The 14,098-nt window shown below is 53.1% G+C and overlaps 1 long non-coding RNA gene across 1 annotated transcript; it reads left to right on the top strand.

Annotated features, from left to right (window-relative positions):
- The first annotated feature begins 599 nt into the window (after nt 1-599).
- LOC311428234 lies at nt 600-1,148 on the top strand. Its single transcript, XR_014687633.1, has 2 exons — nt 600-709; nt 1,031-1,148. It is a non-coding gene; the product is annotated as an uncharacterized lncRNA (long non-coding RNA).
- The last annotated feature ends 12,950 nt before the right edge of the window (nt 1,149-14,098 follow it).

Here is a 14,098-nt window from a genome sequence, read left to right as displayed (position 1 = left end):
GGCAAGATCACCCCAACCCACACCCTTGATGGTCCACAGCAAGCAGGAAGATGACAGTGAATGCTGCATCAGGAAGATGGGACACAGACAGGCTTGGTGAGTCGGTAGATACTCTTGAGCGGAGAGGTAGCGGCTGCCCATGGTCACAGGGAGGTGCTGCTTTGTTTTGTGCTTCTTCTCTTTCAGCCAGACACACACAGCGATGAGACCAGACCACGGCAAACTCCTAGCCTCTCTGGCCTCGACCGCTCAGCTGGAATGAACAGCTGCCAGCAATCTCCAGGACAGGTAGGATAGCCCCAACCCACACCCACAAGGCTCTAACTGCAAGCAGGAAGGTGACACGATCAGGGTAGGACAGCAGTGACTGCTCCATCAGGACAATGGGACAGGGACAGCCTCGGTGAGTCCTGGTAGAACCTTGGGCACAGAGGCAGGGGCTGCCCGTGTTGACAGAGGGATGCTGCTCCGTTTGCTGCTTCTCCTTTTGCAGCCAGATTCACACAGTGATGGGAGCAAACCACAGCACACTGCTGGCCACTCTCCCCTTGAGAAGTCAGCTGGGAGGAAGAGCTTCCAATGCTCTCCAGGACAGGTAAGATTGCCCCAACCCCTACCCACCACTGTCCACAGTAAGCAGGAAGTTGACACAATCAGGCTAGGACGGGAGTGACTGCTCCATGAGGATGATGGGACACGGACAGCCTCGGTGAGTTGCTAGATACACTTGAGCAGAGAGGCAGGGGGTGCCCATTAAAATACACCATAAATGTTTGTTCATTGTCTTTTGTATTATAAAAGCAAGGAGTTCTGTTTGAGGAGGGGGAGTTGCAAAAGCTCCCTGCTGAAGTAAGGAGCAGTATAATGCTTGGCTAGACACTATGAAAATTCTTTTGCTTAATGTAACAAAAGAAGAGAACCCCCTCCCCTTCTCTCTTTCTGCATCTCAGTTGCCTCTTTTGTTCAAAGACACTGTTGCAAAGCTCATGTAACCATCTCCTGATAAGTTGCTAAATTAGTGTGTCAACAGCTTGCCTTCCTGTCTCATGCTGGGACAACATGACCAAATAAAAAAAAAAAAAAAAAGAAGTTGAACCACAACACTGAGGAAGACTATGGCCTTCATCTTCACGACCACCAGAGGGACAGAGACGACCCCCTAGCAACAGTGCGCGCAGTCACAGAATATACCAGGATGTGCTGCGTAATCCCGGAATTACCAAGATATAAAAAGGGACCCTGGCAGGGGTGAGGTGCGCGCCGTTGGCCGAGCGGAGACTCTCCGGCCGCCCAGCACTGTTTTGCTTGCTGTTGCTTACTCAATAAACAACTTATAACATTGGTGAAGAAGAATGCAGCCTAATGTCCGTCCATTTCCTGAGCCATGTCTGGCCCCAGTGTGGGGGCTGCTGAGGAAGCCCAGAGTTGCATTTGTCCCAGCAGCTGTGGTGCCAGCAAATAGTAGCTGTCCTTTGACTGGCCTGGGAGTGTCCCAAAGGTGCTGGGACTGATGGCAAATGTCATCCTGGAGAGGAATCTGGAGCTTCCCTGTGCCTTGTGCTGGCCTGGGGAGTGGGGCTGGCCCTGCGGGACACAGGCACTCTGTGCTGGGGATCTCCCAGGCAAGAGACCAGGACTCCTACAGCTTCACGGACCTCCATTTCCCGAGCCATGGCTGTCCCCAGCCCTGGGGTTGCTGGGGAGGCCCAGAGCCACCTTTGTCCCAGCAGCTGTGGTCTCTTGCGAGAGGCTGCAGCTGTGGTGGCCATGCCCAGAGCCCTGCAGCAGCCTGCGGTGGGCACTGCCCTGGGGCCAGCCCAGCCTGGGCTGTTGGGCTGGGATGGGCTGGACTGGGGAGAGGGCATCGAAGTGGGCAGGGGCTGGGCTGGGCTGGGCAGTTCCCGGTACAATCTGGAAGCAGCCAGATTCTGCACCTGGGAAGGGGCAACCCTGGTTATACGTACAGACTTTGGGACGAGATGCTGGAGAGCAGCCCCAAAGAGAGGGATCTGGGGGTTTTGATTGACAGCAAGCTCTTAACCCAGGACAGTGGTCACGGCACCAAGCCTGTCGGTGTTCAAGAAGTGTTAGGACAATGCTCTCAGGCACACAGTCTGATTTTATTTTATCTTTCTTTGGGGTAGTCCTTTGGGGACTAGGAGTTGCACTCAGTGATCCTTGGGGGCACCTTCCACCTCAAATATTCTATGATAGAAACAGCCAGAGGCCACTCTCTCCTTTTAGACTCACTGCAGCACACTGTATTCTTTTAGAAAGGCAACATCAATTAACCCCTGAATACCGATCTGCCCCCTAAAACTCCTATGGAAAAAGGCCACACAATCCAATAACTAATTTATTTTTTAATCTTTTATATCACCTTCATAGAATCACAGAATCTTGGGTTGGAAGGGATGTTAAAGATCATCCACCTGGGGCGGAATGACCCCAAGCAGAGCTACAGACTGGGAGATGAGTGGTTGGAAAGCTGCCAGGCAGAGAAGGACCTGGGATTGATGTTTGATGTTGGGGCTCTGATGACCAAGGCCCATGTGAGGAATGAGCCCAGCCAGGAACCAGACTCTGTCTAAGAGGTGAAATAAGATACCTGCACCTTGTAGCACCAGTGCCCTGCCTGGGTTTTAAAAGAGAAAGCAGGGTTGTGGTTTATCCTTAGTCCCTGGGGGCCTGGCCTGCCAGGATCCCTGTGCTGAAGCTGGTCGTCACTGCCCACTGCTTGACTTGGTGGCATCAGGCCTGGTCACCAGATTGCCTCTCCCCACACACATGATACAAAATCCCTCATACATACCTGTCCACCATTGCCTCCCAGGACCATAATCTGAAACTGTGATTTTCAGTATGGCTTCTAGCTCCAGGGTGTGTATTTGGTAACAAGACAACACTCACTTCTGCCACCTGATATTCAGAGAATCCTAGGACCATAGAGCTGCTTTGGGTTGGAGGGGATCTTAAAGATCATCTGGTTCCAATCCCCTGCCATGGGCAGGGACACCTCCCACTAGACCAGGTTCCCCAAAGCCCTATCCAGCCTGGCCTTGAACACCGCCAGGGATGGGGCATCCATAGCTTCTCTGGGCAGCCTGTGCCAGTGTCTCACCGCCCCCTGAATTAAGAATTGCTAACATCTAATCCAAATCTCCCTTCTTTTAGTTTAAAACCATTCCCCCTTAGAATCATAGAAGGGACCCACAAGGGTCATCAAGTCCATCTGCCTTTGTCCAGTCACTGCCTGCCTGAGCATAAAGTTGCTCTCAATCTTTTTTAAGAGCCCCCTTTAAGAACTGAAAAGCTGCAATAAGGTCACCCCTGATCCTTCTCTTCTCCAGGCTCAACATCCCCAGCTCCCTCAGCCTGTCTTTACAATAGAGGTGCTCCAGCTCTTTGATCATCCTCAGGGCTCTTCTTTGGATACACTCTACCAGATCTGTGTCCTTCTTGTGCTGTGGGCTCCAGACCTGCATGCAGCACTCCCAATGAGGCCTCACAAAGGCAGAGGAGAAGGGGGTAATCCCCTCCCTCCCCTTCTGGCCATGCTGCTCTTCATGGATCCCAGGAGGCAGTTGGTCTTCTGGGCTGCAAGCACGTGCTGCTGGCTCATGCCGAGCTGCTCATCCAACAAAACCCCCAAATTCCTCTCCACAGGGCTGCTGTCAGGGAGTTCTTCTTGTGTCTGCTATTGCTCTGAAACAGGTGCAGCACCTTTTGTTTGGACTTGTTGAACCCAGGCACCCCCTGGCACCAAATCTCCTGCTGGGAGCAGCTGCAGAGCTGCAGGCCTGCGGCTGGGCAGCATGCGCTGTCAGGGGGAGTGCAGCAGTGGGGCCGGGCACCTGGGAAGGGAGCGCCGAGATGAACACCCCAGCCCTCCTGGCGAAGGGCGGCATCACTGTGCCCCAACCCCACCAGACCTCACAGCGGGCACGCAAGGAGGCAGTGGGCACAGCAGCAGGAAGAGGGGGAGATGGCAGCAGGGGTGTGGATGGCAACACCAAATAGATTGTTAGCTACACTGAGACTTTATATATATAGGACTTATTTTCTACATTGTATAGGTTTATTTCCTGAGCTGCAGCAGCAGCTGTCACACTGCAAAAGGCAGAGAGGCCACGGTCATCAGCTGGTGAGGGGGCAGCTGGAAGAGCTGTGCAGGTCCCTCAGGGAGGAAACCCTTCCAGCTGCCCAGGGGGAGGTGTCCCTGCAGTGCTCACCTCTGCTGCTGCGAGCGCTCCTCCTGGGTCTCCCCACAGCCCGAACGACGCAGGACCGTGGAAGAAGCTCTGATGGCTCTGGGAAGGGCACTGAGAGCTGCTGCAGCAACTCCCAGGGCACGACACCAGCACCAAAGCCAACCTTGCTCCTCACTCCAGACCTCACGTAAACGCTCAGCCGGAGTGCGGGCACTAGCCGGCGGGGTGGGACTCTGCGCCCACATATAAGCAGTGAGGGCCACGCAGTCACAATCCATTGCTCACAGACATCACAGTCCATCGCTTGGAGACGCCGCCAGCCACCCGTAGGAGATATCCCAATGGCCCATCCTCACCTCAGCAGCTCTCTGGCCCCAGATTCTGAGGCCTCCCACAATGCTCATGTCCACTCCATGCCCCCCAACTTTTGTCTTGTCCTTGGCACTGGTGTTTCCCAGCAGTCTGGGGTCCCTGGTTGTGCCTTCCCAGGGCCCCGTCCAGGTCACCTTGGCTACATCATCTGTCTTCAAGCACATACAGCAGGAGTGTCCGTTCGATAACAGCTTGGGCCTGACTTTGTGGCTGCACCACACAGTCCCTCCAGTCCTCCCCTCACTCCAGCACCACAGAAATATTGTCTGATGACCACAGCCACAGGCAGGTTGTCAAGTGTACAAAAGGCACATCTGTCAACCAGCTCAGAGTCTTCCACCTAAGGCCAATCCAGGAGATCTGAAGTGACCTCCAAAGCTTAGGACTCTTGGCCTTACGTGATTCCGTCCAGACCAGGAGGAAATACACTTTGTGCTGCTTGCAAATATGGCACTGAAAAACAGATAAAAAAAATATGGCAAAAAAAAATATATGGCACAAAAAAAGATATGGCACAGGAAAAGATAAAATAAAATAAGACTGTGTGTCTGAGAGCATTGTCCTAACACTTCTTGAACACCGACAGGCTTGGTGCCGTGACCACTGTCCTGGGTTAAGAGCTTGCTGTCAATCAAAACCCCCAGATCCCTCTCTTTGGGGCTGCTCTCCAGCATCTCGTCCCCCAGTCTGTACGTATAGCCAGGGTTGCCCCTTCCCAGGTGCAGAATCTGTCTTCTTCCAGCCCCAAGCTTTGGGTCTCCATTTGGTGAAAGGGGTTGCACCCAGATGCTACCATGGAGACACCACAGGACACAGTCACTTTTCCTGGGAGCTTTTTGTGTTCAGTTCCTGTGGTCCCTTGGGCTGGGATGGACGGAGTGCTTGGGTCCCAGCTCAGTGGTGGGGCTGAGTGGGGCTCAGAATCCCCTGGTCAGAGTCTGCAGGGTGATGGCATCACACGGTGCTGCTCAGCCCCAGCGTCTCCGCCTGTCCTCAGCAATCAGAGCAGCACTTCAGAAGAAGGTGGAGCCTTTTCCCTGTCCAGACTCTTTGGTTTGGGAGACCAAGGCAGTGCCTTTTTGGGACAGGAAAGAGGATGCACCCTATTGCCCAATTCCTCCAACAGTGTCAGCCCACAGAAAAACAGACCCCAGGCTGAGCAGTGCCCATGCTTCACGTTCCCTGGACAACAGCACCAGTCCTCACCTTCTGTGGCATTTATTGCCATTGATATGATGCCCCTTGAGCCTCCTCCGGGCTGAACAGTCCCAGCTCTCAGCCTCTCCTCGCAGAATAGGTGCTCTTGAAGAAGTCCCTTGACCATCTTGATGGCTCCACATTGGACTCTCTCCAGGATGTTTAGGTCTCTCTTGTACTGGGCACTCCAGAACTGGACACAGTACTGCAGGTATGGCTTCAGCCGTGCTGAGGAGAGGGGAAGGATCACCTCCTTCAACCTGCTGGCAACATGCTGACTAGTGCAGCCCAGAATACCACCAGACTTCATTAGAGCAAGGTCACATTGCTGGATCATGTACAACTTCTTATCCAGCAGGATACCTGCATCCTTTTCTGCACAGACATCTTTTAGCTGGGTGGCCCCAACAAATACTAGTTCATGTATTTTTTCCTCCCATGATGTAGCACTTTACACCGCTCTGAGAAATAGTTTTGAGAAGAGGTCATTCTCCACAGCTCAACAGTTCTGTGGGCACTCTGAGCAGAGCATTGGATTTGTTGACTTTCAGAGGTCCCTACCAGCCATCAGGATGCTGTGACTGTATGGTCAGGGCGATGTCTGCATCCTGCTCTCATTCTGTCAGTGCCTGTACATCTGTGTGCGGCCTGCACCAACCACAGAGATATCTCATTGGCTGTCACCAGCCTGCTCTCCAGGTCATGTAATTTCTCCTTAAAGTCAGACTTCATCTCTTTATTTACAAAAATTCCCCTCGCTGTTATTGTCTAATGCTCTGGGGCTTGCCAAATGTCAGAGTGAAGAACAGGCTGTCTGATCGTGCCTCTCCACTAGTGAGGCCCAAAGCTAGCCAGACCAGCCTTTCCTGAGCCTGCAAGTAAGTGTGCAGAGACACCTGTAGCAGGAAAATATCCTCAGAACAACACTCCCAGGCAAGAGGTCTCCTGAGGGTGGGACTAAAGATTGTGTTCAAAACTTATTCAGGCCTCACAGTTGCCTTTGTGTTTCCCAAGAGGAAAAATGGACGAATGTCCGATGGTTTAATGTGCATTATTCTCCTCTCAGTACCTGACATTCACAGACTAAGCACCAAAATCCACCATGGAACTCATTACAATGCAGAAACTCCTAAGCAAACATATGTCTTCCATAGTTTTATTCAAGTCTTCAAGACTTGGAGAACTAATTGGAGAGCTTTCATAGTGTAGTTAAGGAGGAAGATTTCAAAAAGCACCTAATAAATGTCTCCTCTCATTTTAAAGGGTGAGTTTTATTACATTTCAGTTTTGAGTATCTTTCTTCAATTGATATTAATCCAGGGCTTCTCCAATGGAGACGTCCATAGGGAGGAAAAGCAGATTCTTGAGGCCTGACAGTGCATGGACAACCTTGCTCCTCACCACCCCAACCCTGACATTTCTTTCATTGGCCACCTGGTGCTTGCATCACTAGACAGGCAGCTAGAAAGGGGACATTCAATATGGATAGTTTATTGAAGAGGGGTGGAAGTGCCTGGAAGATGAGGGAGTACACCATGATGGACAAAGCAATGAAATGCAAGTGCTCGTAATCATCAGCATCTCTTCTCCTGTGATGAACAGAGATCCTGATAATTCACCTGAAGAAGGATGTAGATCACTGGTGAAGGAAGTGTCTTTTTGTGCAATCACCAATGCAGATTACAAAAATACTTCCACACGCCATGGTAATATGTCCCACCCAATTCTTGTCATTCTGTGGGGCAGGGCAGAGGGAGCTGACAGCCAAGGGACACATTTGGGTGACAAAGAGGGGCCCAGCAGAGACAAGGAGTCAAGGCAGTGGGGTGGGGGAGGCCAGGAGAAGCAGCCCAAGGGGTGCTGCTGCTTGTGAGGACACGTTTGTGCCAGCAGCCTGAGTGGGCAGCAGCTGTGTGGAGGTGAGGGGAGGCCAGGGAGCACATGCCAAGAACCCTCCTGCCAGCAGAGACAAGGCCGGGGCTGAGGCCAAGTGGAGAGGCAGGCCCAGGGCAGGGGGCTGCAAGGGCCATGCTGAGCTCCCTTCCCCTGCTGCTCCAGGCTCCCTTCACGCAGCCCTGGCTCTGCAGCACCAAGCCCTGCTGGGAGCCCTCCCCTAAATGCTGCCACCACTCCCTGATGCTGCTGTTGCCCTCTGCCGAGCACTGCCCAGCCCAGCCCAGCCCCTGCCCACCTCTCCCCACTTCGATGCCCTCTCCCCAGCCCATCCCATCCCAGCCCAACAGCCCAGGCTGGGCTGGCCCCAGGGCAGTGCCCACCGCAGGCTGCTGCAGGGCTCTGGGCATGGCCACCACAGCTGCAGCCTCTCGCAAGAGACCACAGCTGCTGGGACAAAGGTGGCTCTGGGCCTCCCCAGCAACCCCAGGGCTGGGGAAAGTCATGGCTTGGGAAATGGAGGTCCGTGAAGCTGTAGGAGTCCTGGTCTCTTGCCTGGGAGATCCCCAGCACAGAGTGCCTGTGTCCCGCAGGGCCAGCCTCACTCCCCAGGCCAGCACAGGAAGCCTGGCCCAGGCACAGGGCAGCTCCAGATTCCCCTCCAGGATGACATTTGCCATCAGTCCCAGCACCTTTGGGACACTCCCAGGCCAGTAAAAGGACAGCTACTATTTGCTGGCACCACAGCTGCTGGGACAAATGCAACTCTGGGCTTCCTCAGCAGCCCCCACGCTGGGGCCAGCTATGGCTCAGGGAATGGACGGACATTAGGCTGCATTCTTCTTCACCAATCTTATAAGTTGCCCCCTTAATTAATTTTCAGAAAGCATTGTATTAATCCTAGAAAAGAATTTATTGAGTAAGCAAGCAGAAAGCAAAACAGCGCTGGGCGGCCGGGGAGTCTCTGCTCCTCCAACGGCGCACACCTCACCCCCGCCAGGGTCCCTTTTTATATCTTGGTAATTCTGGGATTACACAGCACATCCTGGTATGTTCTGTGACTGCACGCACTGTTGCTAGGGGGTTGTCTCTGTCCCTCTGGTGGTCATGAAGATGAAGGCTGTAGTCTTCCTCAGCATTGTGGTTCAACTTCTTTTTTTTTTTTTTTTTAATTGGTCATGTTGGCCCAGCATGAGACAGGAACGCAGGATGTTGATACACTAGTTTAACAACTTATCAGGAGGTGGTTACATGAGCTTTGCAGCAGTGTCTTTGAACAAAAGAGGCAACTGAGATGCAGAAAGAGAGAAGGAAAGGGGGTTCTCTTTTTTTATTACATTAAGCAAAGGAATTTTCATAGTGTCTAGCCAAGCATTATACTGCTCCTTACTTCAGCAGGGAGCTTTCGCAACTCAAACAGAACTCCTTGTTTTTTTGTAACACAAAAGACAGTGAACAAACATTAATGGTTTGTTCAAAAACCCTCTTCCTCTCTGCTCAAGTGTATCTAGCGACTCACCGAGGCTGTCCGTGTCCTGTCGTCCCCATGGAACGGTCACTCCCGTCCTAGCCTGATCGTGTGGACAGTGGTGGGGGTGGGTTGGGGCAATCTTACCTGTCATAGAGAGCATTGGCAGCTCTTATTCCAGCTGACTGCTCAACAGGAGATCGGCCAGGATTGTACCATGGTCTGGTCCAATCGCCGTGTGATTCTGGGTGAAAGAGAAGAAACACCAAATGGAGCAGCATCCCTCTGTCAACACGGGCAGCCCCTGCCTCTGTGCCCGAGGGTCTCCAGTGACTCACCAAGGCCGTCCTTGTCCCATTGTCCTCGTGGAGCGGTCACTGCCCTCCTGGCCCAATCTAGTCACCATCATGCTTGCTGTTAGAGGCTGGTGGGTGTGGGTTGGGGCGATCTTACATGAACATGCCCTGGAGAGCATTGGCAGCTCTACTGTTGAGCTAAGTGCAAGAGGGCAGTGAGGCCAGGATTGTGCTGTTTCTGGCTGAAAGAGGAAAAGCACCAAACGGAGCAGCACCTCCCTGTGACCACGGGCAGCCCCTGCCTCTCTGCTCAAGAGTATCTAGCGACTCACCGAGCCTGTCTGTGTCCCGTCTTCCTCATGCAGCTTTCACTCCCATCCTGCCCCCATTCTGTCAGCATCATGCTTGCTGTGGACCATCAGGGGTGTAGATTGAGGTGATCTTACCTGTCAGGTAGAGTGTTGGGAGCTCTTCCTTCCAGCTGATTTCTCAAGGGGAGAGTGGCCAGGAGTGTGCTGTGGTTTGCTCCCATCGCTGTGTGAATCTGGCTGCAAAAGGAGAAGCACAAAACAGAGCAGCATCCCCCTGAGACCACAGGCTGCCCCTACTTCACTGCCCGAGGGTCTCCAGTGACTCACCGAGGCTGTCATTATCCCATCGTCCTCATACAGCGGCCACTCCCGTCCTACCCCGATAATGACACCGTCCTCCTTGCTGATAGAACCTGGTGGGTGTGGGTTGGGGGGATACTACCGGTTCTGCAGAGCGTTGGCAGCTCTTATTCCAGCTCATTTCTCAAGGGGAGAGTGGCCTGGAGTGTGCTGTGTTTTGGTGCCAATAGCTGTGTGATTCTGGCTGCAAAACAGAATTACCAAAAGGAGCAGCATCCCTCTGTGAGCACGGGCAGTCCCTGCCTCTGTGATCAACGGTCTCTAGAGACTCACCGAGTCTGTCCATGTCCCGTCGTCCTCATGGAGCTCTCACTGCCATCTTAGCACGAGTGTGTCACCATCCTGCTTACTGTTACAGCCTGCTGGGTGTAGGTTGAGGAGATCTTAGCTGTCCTGGAGCACGCTGGAAGATCCTTCCAGCTGACTTCTCAACGGCTGAGAGGCCAGGATTGTGCTGTGGTCTGGAGTCAATTCTGTGTGTGTCTGGCTTTAGTAAGAGAAGGAAAAAGATGAGCAGCATCCCTCCATGACCATGGGCAGCCCCTGCCTCTCTGCCTGCCCGAGGCTCTATCGCGACTCACCGAGGCTGTCAGTGGTCCATCATCCTGATCCAGTGGTCACTCCCATCCTACCCCGATCATATCACCGTCCTGCTTGTGAGTAGAACCTGGTGTGTGTGGCCTGGGACAATCTTGCCTGCCCTGGAGAGCATTGGCAACTCTTATTCCAGCTGGCTTCTCAAGGGGAGAGTGGCCATGATTGTGCTGTGTTCTGGTCCACACTCCGTGTGATTTTGGCTGAAAGAGAAGAAGCACCAAACAGAGCAGCAACCCTTTGTGAGAACGGGCAGCCCCTGCCTCTGAGCCCAAGGGTCTCCAGCGAGTCACCGAGGCTGTCCGTGTCTCATTGTCCTAATGGAGTGGTCACTCCCGTCCTAGCCTGATCGTGTCACCGTCCTGCTTGCTAATAGAACCCGGGGAGTGTGGGTTGGGGCAATCTTACCTGTCCTGGAGAGCGCTGGCAGCTCTTCCTTACAATTGACATCTCAAGGGGAGAGTGGCCAGGATTGTGCCGTGGTCTGGTCCACACTCCGTGTGATTTTGGCTGAAAGAGAAGCACCACAAGACAGAGCAGCATCCCTCTGTGAACATGGGCAGCCCCTGCCTCTGTGCCCGAGTGTCTCCAGCAACTCACCGAGGCTGTCATTGTTCTGTCATCCTGATGCAGTGACCACTCCCGTCCTACCCCAATCATTTCACCATCCTCCTTGCTCTTAGTACCTGGTGGGTGTTGGTTGGAGAAATCTTACCTGTCCTGGAGAGCGTTGGCAGCTCTGATTCCAGCTGATTTCTCAAGGGGAGATTGGCCAGGACTGTGCTGTGGTTTGGTCCCATCACTGTGTGAATCTGGCTGCAAAAGGAGAAGCACCAAAAGGAGCAGCACCTCCCTGTGACCACGGGCAGCCCCTGCCTCTCTACTCAAGAGTATCTAGCGACTCACTGAGGCTGTCCGTGTCCCGTCGTCCTGATGGAGCTCTCACTCCCATCCTAGCCTGATCGTGTCATCGTCCTGCTTACTATGGACAGTGGTGGGTGTGGATTTGGGCAATCTTACCTGTACTGGAGTACGTTGGCAGCTCTTATTCAAGCAGACTTCTCAAGGGGAGAGCGGCCAGGATTTTGACATGGTCTGGTCCAATCGCTGTATGATTCTGGCTGAAAGAAAAGAAGCACCAAACGGAGCAGCGTCCCTCTGTCTACATGGGCAGCCCTTGCCTCTGTACCCGAGGGTCTCTAGCGACTCACCGAGGCTTTCCGTGTTCCGTCGTCTCCATGGAGCGGTCACTGCCATCCTAGTCTGATCGTGTCACCTTCCTGATTTCTGTGGACAGTGGTGGATGAGGTTTGGGGCGATGTTACTTGTCCTGGAGAGTGCTGGAAGTTCCTTCCAGATGTCTTCTCAAAGGGAGAGTCGCCACGATTGTGCCGTCGTCTGCTTCCCATCGCTGTGTGTGTCTGGCTTTAATAAGAGAAAGAACAAACAGAGCAGCATCCCCGTGTGACCAGGGGCTGACCCTGCCTCTGTGCCCAAAGGACTTGGGCGTCTCACCACGTCAATCCGTCTCCCACCATCCTGATGGAGCAGTCACTCCTGTCCTTGCCCAAGCGTGTCACTGTCCTGCTTGCTATGACACCGTTGTTGGGTGTGGTTTGGGGCGGAATTACCTGTCCTGGAGATTGTTGACACCTTTTCCAGCTGACTTCTCAATGCGAGAGAGTCCAGGAGTGTGCCATGGCTTCATTCCAGCACTCTCAGTGTCTCCAGCTGTAATAGAGGAGGCGACAAACCGAGCAGCCACCCCCTCTCAGCATTGGAAGCCGTTTCTTCCTCCTTGCACGAGGCTCTCCCAGCCTCACACCAAGGCTGTCCATCTCCCATCTTCCTGATACCCAGGAAATGTTACTTGTAGCTTAAATGTGTCATATTCCCACTTAGCGTGGTGACACCGTGGTGGGGAATGGCTTGGGGCTGTCTTATCTGTCCTGTAGAGCATTGGCATCTTTTCTGGCTGAGTTCCCAAAGCGAGAGAGGCCAACAATGTGCCATGGTCCGGTCTCATTGCTAGGGATGTTTCTATCTGAAAGAGAAAAAGCACCAAACGGAGCAGCATTTCCCTCTAACCATGGGCATCCCCTGCCTCTGTGCCCGAGGGTCTCCAGCGACTCACCGAGGCCGTCCCTGTCCCCTCATCCTCATGCAGCAATCACTCCCTTCCTGACCCGATCATGTCACCATCCTGCTTGAAGAGAGAGGAAAAAGAAGCTGACTCCCTCTGGTTGAGGTTGTGTCTGGAGCAGACACTTGAGCGGGAGGAGCAGGCAGCCGAGCAGCCTCCCCGTCAGCACGGGCAGCCGGTACAGGCCTGCCCAACCGCCCAACCGCCCTTGGGGCCAGCATTCCGCAGCCATGGCCGTCCCCAACGCTTTGTGTTGTGCCAGCCTGGGCTTTGCTCTGCCCTTGCCCCTCAGGGTGCAGCAGCCTGGGGGTTGCCATGTTCTTCAGCTTGCTCTCTGGAAAAAGGCATGTGTGGCTAGAAGCATGCCTGCTGTTGTAATCCAGTTACATTTAACTGGAGTTAAAGCCAGTTGGAGGCCGGTCACTAGTGGAGTCCCCCAGGGCTCAGGACTAGGGCCAGTCCTCTTTAATATCTTTATCGATGATCTGAATGAGGGGATCGAGTGCACCCTCAGGAAGTTTGCAGATGACACCAAGTTAGGTGCGTGTGTCGATCTGCTCGAGGGTAGGAAGGCTCTGCAGGAGGATCTGGATAGGCTGCACCGATGGGCTGAGGCCAACTGCATGAAGTTCAACAAGGCCAAGTGCTGGGTCCTGCACCTAGGATGCAACAACCCCAAGCAGAGCTACAGGCTGGGAGATGAGTGGTTGGAAAGCTGCCAGGCGGAGAAGGACCTGGGAGTGATGGTGGATAGTCGGCTGAATATGAGCCAGCAGTGTGCTCAGCTGGCCAAGAAGGCCAACAGCATCCTGGCTGGAATAAGAAGCAGTGTAGACAGCAGGGCTAGGGAAGTGATTGTCCCCCTGTACTTGGCTCTCGAGATTCTTTTCTGAAGGGGAAGCCACAGTATCTCTTTTCAAGTGTTCAGAAATTGTACTGATACATACTGGATGATTTCCATATCAACTCTTAGAAATAGGAAAAATCCTGCAAATAAGCAATTGACATGATTATGCTTTCAGTGCTGCACAAGCTAACAGTAGTCAAGTAATCTTTGGCACTGATGCTATGGTATTTTGCAAGTACTAAGTTAGGTAAATGCATGTTTTTAAACACAGTTTTCTTGGTGTAATCATGTTTTCACTCTCTATTACTTATCTTTTACGTCTATATTCTTAATCTATTTCTACAATCGTTTTGTGTAATTTTGTTTAGTTTCTTCTCCTACATGCATTCACTTGCATTCTGAATTA

Source organism: Aythya ferina, assembly GCF_964211825.1.
Source record: "Aythya ferina genome assembly, contig: HAP1_SCAFFOLD_37, whole genome shotgun sequence".
Classification (NCBI taxonomy): domain Eukaryota; kingdom Metazoa; phylum Chordata; class Aves; order Anseriformes; family Anatidae; genus Aythya; species Aythya ferina.
Note: the sequence above shows the minus strand (reverse complement) of the source record. Positions and strands in the feature narration are given on the sequence as shown.